This window comes from Carassius auratus, unplaced genomic scaffold (assembly GCF_003368295.1).
Source record: "Carassius auratus strain Wakin unplaced genomic scaffold, ASM336829v1 scaf_tig00216365, whole genome shotgun sequence".
NCBI lineage: Eukaryota > Metazoa > Chordata > Actinopteri > Cypriniformes > Cyprinidae > Carassius > Carassius auratus.
The window spans coordinates 32001-40033 of record NW_020528528.1 but is presented as its reverse complement, the minus strand read 5'-3'; the positions used below and the strand labels follow the sequence as shown (position 1 = coordinate 40033).

The following is an 8033-nucleotide window of genomic DNA, read 5'->3' as shown; positions in this document are numbered from 1 at the left end:
TGACTACTTAAATAGCCTTTTAAGTTGACATCCACCCACCACCCCCCTCCCCACCCTTTATAAATCCACAATACCCATTGCACGACTATGGAAACACTTACAAATCACAAAAAAATCTCACTGATTGACCTAAAATTTGAAAAGTGTATATATAAAATTGGTGTTTTATTTGTTTTATAATATTTCTAAGTATAGATTTTTGTAATCTATAACATTTGAAAAGCAAAAAACTATTCATTTTTATCAAGGATAGTAATACAAGTTATGTTTGGGATCAATTTGACCCCGGGAAAAACAAACACAATTTCAAACATTTAGAAGGATTTAGAACATCATCACAATCAAAACATTAGTAAGGAACACATAATAGTTCTTTTTGTTATCAAGGGTTGCAACATGCAAAATGTCCTAGGTTACGTATGTAACCATGGTCCCCCGAAGGGAATGAGACACTGCGTCCGAAATGCTATAGTAACGCCCTTCAGCGTGACCAACTCTGAATAATATGTGAAATCAGTCTCATGAATGGGCGTGATTTCATAAGCGGGTGATGTAGCGACCAGGAAGCTATAAAAGCATGTGAGGTGGAACGAGCGTCAGCTTCTAGGAATGAAGCGAACTCTGGCAGGGATGCCGGAAGTATGGCTTTGAGACACAGCATCTCGTTCCCTTCGGATAACCATGGTTACATTTGTAACCTGGGATGTTCCCTTTCAGGAACTTGAGCTGCATCCAAAACGCTATGGGAACGAGAATGCCCACACCGCCAGACTTGGAAGTCCCTGCCTAGTGTGCACACAAGGAGCACAATTAAGGCAAGAGAAAGAAGAGCCGTGAGTGGCTCGCAGATCTAAACCATAAAATCTGATGAATGTGAGGGGTGTGGACTGTCCAGCTGCATTGCAGATATCCTGTATAGACACACCTGACAAGAAGGCCTTGGAGGCTGCCCTACTTCGGTCAAAGTGAGTCTTGACTCTCAATGGTGTGGGGAGATCAGAGGACTCAAGGTTTTAGGATAGCATCCTGATCAACAACTTCTTCTGGCCGGAGGCCTTAGCCTCAGTGCACCGCAGAGGAAACATAAGAGGGTGTCTGCCCACTGAATGGCCACCAAGAGGGGCACGGTAGACTGTAATGGCCGCCTCATAGATCCTCAGGGTGGAGTGAGTCAAACCTGCAGAGAGAAGGGCCTGCAGGAATTCCAGAACTGTCCCAACTGGGCAAATAACTGGGTTGTGCTGGCAGTCTTCACATCAGGAGGTGAAAGGATTTCACCTCAAGGTGTACAGTTTCCTCATGGAGGGAGTTCTGGATTGAAGGATGATCTCAGCAACCTCGTTGAGAGACCAAAAGCTACAAGATGTGCCCCCTCAGGGGCATATTGCATTTTGCCCTTCCAGTGTCAGCATTCCAAAGGCTTGCTGTTGCTTCTCCTTTTGCCTTGTAGACTCCTGCCAAAATAAGCAACCCAATGTAGGCTTTCAAGTTTGTCATTTCAAGTACATTCTTTTCAATTGATGGTGTGATGAAAAGATGAAATGCTGATTTTATATCTTGGAGATGGCTGACAGTATATCTAATGGACCCTGGAACCATTTTGATGACATTAGCAGCACTAAGTCTACCCTGTTGTTCAGGTGGTAAGCGGGACCATGATAACTTTCCATTTTTGGAAGGTAATGGGTTCGTGGGTGGTTGAGAGACAACAGGAGGGTCAACATTAGGAGTCTCATTCTCATCTGAGCAGGATGCCTCATAATCAGGGTCCTCAATATTATCATCGATCTCAGACACATGCTCCTCTGTCACTTTCACTGTCAAAATCTCAAAATCTCATTGACAGAAAATCTTTGCTTGGATGTAATTTTCAAATGAGAGAGATGGAGAACATATAGAGCACACAGAGCACAAAGAGAAATGGTTTAGAATGCTTCTGTTCATGCTTTTATAATGTTTGCTCCTCCCCTTTGTTTGGTAAATCATGAGAATTAGGTTTCCCCTCCCCACGGCACAGGAAATATCAAAGTTCTCACAAAAATGATGTTTTCCCCTCCCCTACGGCACGGGAAACATCAAAGTTCTCATGAGAATTATGTCCCATGTCATGTGAACTACTTCAGATACGATTATGTTAGGTTAGAGTTAGGTTAAGTTTTTTTAATAAAATATTGAATATGTAAAATTATAACGAACATTATATAATTATAACATGTTAACATGTTATAGTGACCTCAATGAAACAACCAAAACAAATGTCTGTGAAATTTTTATATTTCTCATGTTTTATACAGTTAAAAGAGCCTGGAACACAGATGCTACAAAATGTGTACAGGACATTAAAAAAAATATCAGCAGGTTAATTTTATGTTTACAGAGTTGTCCCCATTAAATTAGGAAAATTCATTAAATCTGAAGAAAATTTTTTTTTTAAGAATGTATTTACAGACGTTAAATATTGAAGGGGGTCAAATTGACCCCAAAGTTAATAGGAGGGATAAAGAGGTGTGTGAACTTGCAAGCACGATGTCAGACACTGTAATATGCTCTGGTCTCCTCCCTGCTTACCGTGGTGATGAGATGCATAGCAAATTGTCATCACTCAATGGCTGGATGTCTAAGTGGTGCCCACAGAATAACATAGGTCTCATAGACAATTGGACGAGCTTTTGGGGCAGACCTGACCTGTTTAAAAGAGATGGTTATGGGATTTAAATCCTGCCATGATTCAAAACTGAAAATACAGTGCTGAAAGGTTGAAACTAAGTGTTCGAAAACTCAAAATCTTACAAAAAAAAGTTTCACAAGTTCGAAAAATAAGATTTGCAAGCTTGCAAAATGTAAAAAAAAATAAAAATATCTCTGCAAACATTATGTTGTTTTTGAGATTTCCTTCTTCAGAACTGCAACTTTTTTTTACGATGTTGCGCAAAGAATTTTTCAGAGTTTCAAATTTGTCAGTGTTCTTCTCCCACTGTATTAGATTGTTTTCCAGGTTTGAAACCTTGTAAATGGTGATCTGAAAACTGGTGTCTGAATGTGTGAAAAAAAGTTTTGAAACTCTGAAAACAGAGCTTTGCAGGCTTGCAAAGTGGTAAAAAAAAATGTAATCTCTTCAAACATCATTTTGTTTTTGAGTTTTCCTTCTTCAGAAGTGCAACACTCTTTTTAATGGTGTTGTGCAATCATTTTTTCAGGGTTTCGAATTTGTCACTGTTCTCCCAGTGTATAGTTTGTTTTCAAGATTTGAAACTCTGTAAATAGTGATCTGAAAACTTGTGTGCAAATAGGTGAAAAAAAGTTTTGAAACTCTGAAAACAGAGGTTCGAAAGGGCGAAATTTATTACATGACATTACATTTGCCCTCCTATGCAGACTTTTTTCAGAGCCGAGTTTACAACACCCACTTTGCGGAGATACGCTCACACAGTTGTGAGTTTGCGACTCACGTGATTTGTGGCAGTGTTGTCACGCAGCTCTGCTCTGAAACTCTGAAATTCAGACTAAGCGAAAATGAAGCTTCGCAACCTCGTAACAAAAAAAAAAAAAGCCTGGAGGGAGGGCCTTCTGCTCTTGGCCAATGCTTTGCTGTCTGCTGACGTACAGTCCAATCACAAGTCGTATTTATCTGAAAGGTGGGATTGACCGACTGCTCCGCCAATGACAAAAGCGCACAGGATACGCAAACAGAGAATGCGCAGATTTCTGGCCACAAGACGTCCCGGATGGCTTGCGGTCTGGTTCTAAAATAAGGTTACCAACTTTTCGCTGGAATTCACCGTACAATTGCCATCAGTCTGCGTATAAATAACATGACTTTACACTTTCTAGTTGCGTGTAATGCATACGCCAAATGCCATTTTTGCGTGCATATGATACGCCAATACTTCACATTAATTTCGGTGGAGAGCAGATGCGTCCAAATAACACGCATCATCTTCAGCGACAGTGACGTCACCAGCGAGGATCGTCCAGTTCACCTGATGCGCGTACACCTTCAAACAGGTAAGCAAGGGTAAACATCTTTTTTTTCTTCTTCTTTTTGTAATGATATCACGTGGTTAACCGTATTGTTTTAATTATTTCATTATTTCTGCATCACGTTAGACAGGGTCGTGTTTTAAAGGGCAGTTTATGCTCAAATTATGGGTCAGGGGGCTGCTCAGCTAGCCTACCATTGTCATTAGCCTAAGCTAACCTGTAGGCCTACTGTATATAGACCTGTTGCAGTTTTAAATAAATAATGATGTGACATGGGTCTTCAGCTTTTAGACATGACTGATACAAGCACAATAAAGCACCCAACCCAATATCGCGTGATAATCGTGATCGTGTAAAAAGTCCACACATTTAGCATATTTTTACAATACTAGTCTAACTTTTCTTGACCACGTCATGTGTAGCCAATACACAGTAACTACAGCATATTTACCATGCTTCTCCTACTGTAACCGTAGTTTTACTGTGGTATTTGTAGTTACTAACGCACAATAACCACAACATTTACTGTACTATGGGTTTACCATAGTAACCATAGTTTTACTGTGGTATTTGTAGTTACTAACACACAATAACCACAGCACTTACCAGGATTTTACCACAGTAATTGTGTTTTTACTCTACACTATTTGTAAAGCACAGTAACCACTAAGTTTGCCATGCCTTTAATATCTTTTTGTGAAGTAATTGTAATTCAGTGTTTTTTCTGTCTTGCAGTTACGTCGGATTACATGCTCCACAACAACCTGTAATCCAGCAGATCTTTAAAGAAGCCATCTCTTGTAAAATCTCTCTCTCTCTCTCTCTCTCTCTCTCTCTCTCTCTCTCTCTCGCTCTGCTAGAATTAACAGGGAACTTCAACTCCACGCTCCCAATGCTGATATTGAAGAAGCTGTCAAGGGGGCTGAACAAGTCCTTCAAAGGATCAACCCTTCACAGGTAATGTTGAAGACTCTTAGTTATAACTGATTTGCTTTAATGAACGCATCCTTATATTATGTGTTAATCAAATATTTTGATCACAGATCATTTTAACACACTGTCTCAATATGTTTATATTTCAGGAAGGCCTGTCATGAGATTTGAATTTGACCATCTTGTGCATTTATGAAGAAGACCAAAAGCTGCAAAGGCAAACACTTGCAATGGTACGTCTGTGCGTCTGAGCACCTTGACTGAACCTTACTGCAGATACATTTTTCTCAGCATTTGATGTTTCTTAAATTTTGGTTCACATAGCCCATCAGGAAGAACAGTCAACAAAGAGCATGTTGTAGTAGTAATAATTCATACAATAATCATATTATATTGCACAAGCGTACTTGTACAAAATTCTACAACTTTTACTCCTACTGCCTGTTATCGGCCATTACCACAACTCCCATCAGATTGTGCCCATTGTAAGAGTGTTTATGTCATGAAGTTTAAATGAAGTCCATTGTATTCTTTATTAATCTTTACAAATTGGTGCCGCCTCTTCCTGTTTCAACAGTACATGATATCTGTCCACACCTCATAGTCTGCCTTTCTTTCTATGGTGATGTTACTGAACACATCTGTCTTAGAAGCAAGAGAATGGAAATCCTAGTTTAACTTTTCAAGTGCTACAAATCAGATCTTCAATGAATTTGGGCAAATCAGATCACTTAAAGCTGTTCACACAAAGACCAATAACTATAATGAGAAGTATTTTAGCATCCACGCCAACAGACAGTACTGTTCTCTTAAATCTCTTAAATGTTCCTCTCATTCTGTTAAATTTATACACAAAATTCTGCCTTTTTCACTTCATCTTCATGCTGTACTCCCTCACTCACACATTCTTTTATGCTCTGTTGTAAGGCAGAAACTGAGAGTTTGCATGATGGCATTTTCTCAGACGCTGAATCTGATGTGTACAGATGAACTCAGGAGCCTACTAGAGTTGCCAAGGAACTTGTGCTTGAAGTATATAATGATATCTGCTTTATTTATATTTTTAAACAACAATAATGATTAAACATGGGGTCAATAAATATTTTCTTGTTTTACAGCTGAAGACCAGAAACGCAAAAGAAAATCAGTCAAACCAGTCCTAAAGAAATGAGGAATGAACATGGACTTCTTGTGCCCCAAAAGAAAAGACAGAAAGGTGAAAAGTTTCACATTCCATTTGTATGTCTGAATTCAATGCAGTTATGTGTGGTACAACATTGATGTTGATCTCTCAAAAGACTTTTCAAGTCAGCAGTTATAGTTTTTCACATATACATCTTTTTATAGCTCCTAGAATGAGCAAATCAGCTGTGCATCATCTCTGTGATTTGGGAAGGAAATGACTGAATATGGTGAGTACTGACACCTGCACCTGTATTCACCAACACTATTACTCTAGAATGGTTATTGCTGTTATTGCTGACTTATTGTTTTGTCTGTTTGTTTGAATTAAGATGAAGCCAGTTGATGAAGATATCAATTGAATGGCCACCGAGTGCAGCACTGCTACCTGAACCCATCAGTTATCTGCTGTGAAGACTGCATTCACAAACCGCTCTACTGCGACAGCTCAGATGTTACGGCCTGTAAATGTAAACATCAAAGCTAAACAACGAGAGCTAGTTGTGGTGGGATTCTTTTGGCCAATATCCCCAACAAGAATCGATGTTAAGTCCAGTGCAACAATTATAAATAAAAATACTTTATATTGTTTATTGATTTACCATAACCTAAATACATGTTTTGTCTCTCCAGGACATCTAGACCAGGTGGAGTGTGAGGAGGACCGTCAGAGACTCCAGCCAGCCGAGCCATGGATTGCTCTCACTGTTACCATCAGGCATGCGTTATCACAGAACCTACACCAGCAGACAGTGAGACAAGTTCCTTTCATAGGCAATCAGACTGAACTGAACTCATACCAGTAAAACCATACACACCCCACCAACCTCATATGCCCTGCACTCTTATCAGTTATGCTGACTGGACTCAATATTATTATGCACCCTGACATTCTGTTTGCACTAATTCATACCGTGCTTTACTGCAGAGATGTATGTGTATTGTGATTATTATTGTTTTCAATTCATGCTCTTTGTATAGCATAATTTTTAACATATTGTTCTCTACCTGAATTGAGTCCCTTATATATGTATGTTGCATATATATATTCAGAATTTGTATTTCATATATATTCATGAATTAATTAATTTGTCATCCATACTGTCACGCTGCAGTCTCCACTCAAGACTTTCATCACCTGTATACTTGTGTTCATTGTATTGTGACAATAAAGATATTTGATTTAAATTAGTTACATGTCTTTTGTTCATCAGTTGTGCTGTAGGGTGCTGCATAACAACTGCAAAAAAATGTATGACATGGAAGATTATGATATGTCCAGGACACGGACAAGCAAGAAGAGGAAGAAAAGCAGGAGAGCTCTAAAAACTTGATGTGATTCTTTGGTGCTCAAGACATTTCACCATGCATGCATTTGCATGGCTTCATCTGATTAGAAAAACATGGTTTTAACATAACCCATTTTTAATATCGTAAAAATTAATTTATCATTTAATATCGTATTATGTTGTATCCTCCACTAAAGTACTGCACATGGTGTTGGATAATAAAGTAGGGTGAATATTCTATATTAAGAATGGTGTTTGGTAAATACACCATTTAATTTTGTAAACAATAGATAAATGTGTTTTAATAAAGAAATGAACATTTGGTTACATTAATGACATTCAGTTAGATGAAGGGCAGGCTGAAAGCTGCATTAGAAGATACTGCATGGACTATAATGCTGCAGGAATTTCATGCACAACTGAAGGTGATGGACAAGGGAAAGATCAACATGAATCCAGTACTGTATAATAAGCAAGATGAGCATGCACATTACTGATGTTTAGTACCCGAGGAGGACAAATATGAGGAGTATTTTACACAGAGACACAAATTAGCTCTTAATATTATGATTCTTTGCATTGCATGAATTGTATGGCTTTGCACTATAAACTACACACTCTCTGTACCTTGTCTTACTGAATGACACA

At 38.7% G+C, this 8033-nt stretch overlaps 1 long non-coding RNA gene across 2 annotated transcripts; it reads left to right on the top strand.

Annotated features, from left to right (window-relative positions):
* Positions 1-5081: 5081 nt before the first annotated feature.
* On the top strand, positions 5082-7226 carry LOC113097677 (uncharacterized). Of its 2 annotated transcripts, none has more exons than XR_003288918.1 (6): positions 5082-5147; positions 5842-5946; positions 6033-6130; positions 6262-6326; positions 6429-6566; positions 6730-7226. It is a non-coding gene; the product is annotated as an uncharacterized LOC113097677 (long non-coding RNA). The 2 variants fall into 2 exon arrangements; XR_003288919.1 differs by having other exon boundaries at positions 5087-5147; positions 5846-5946.
* The last annotated feature ends 807 nt before the right edge of the window (positions 7227-8033 follow it).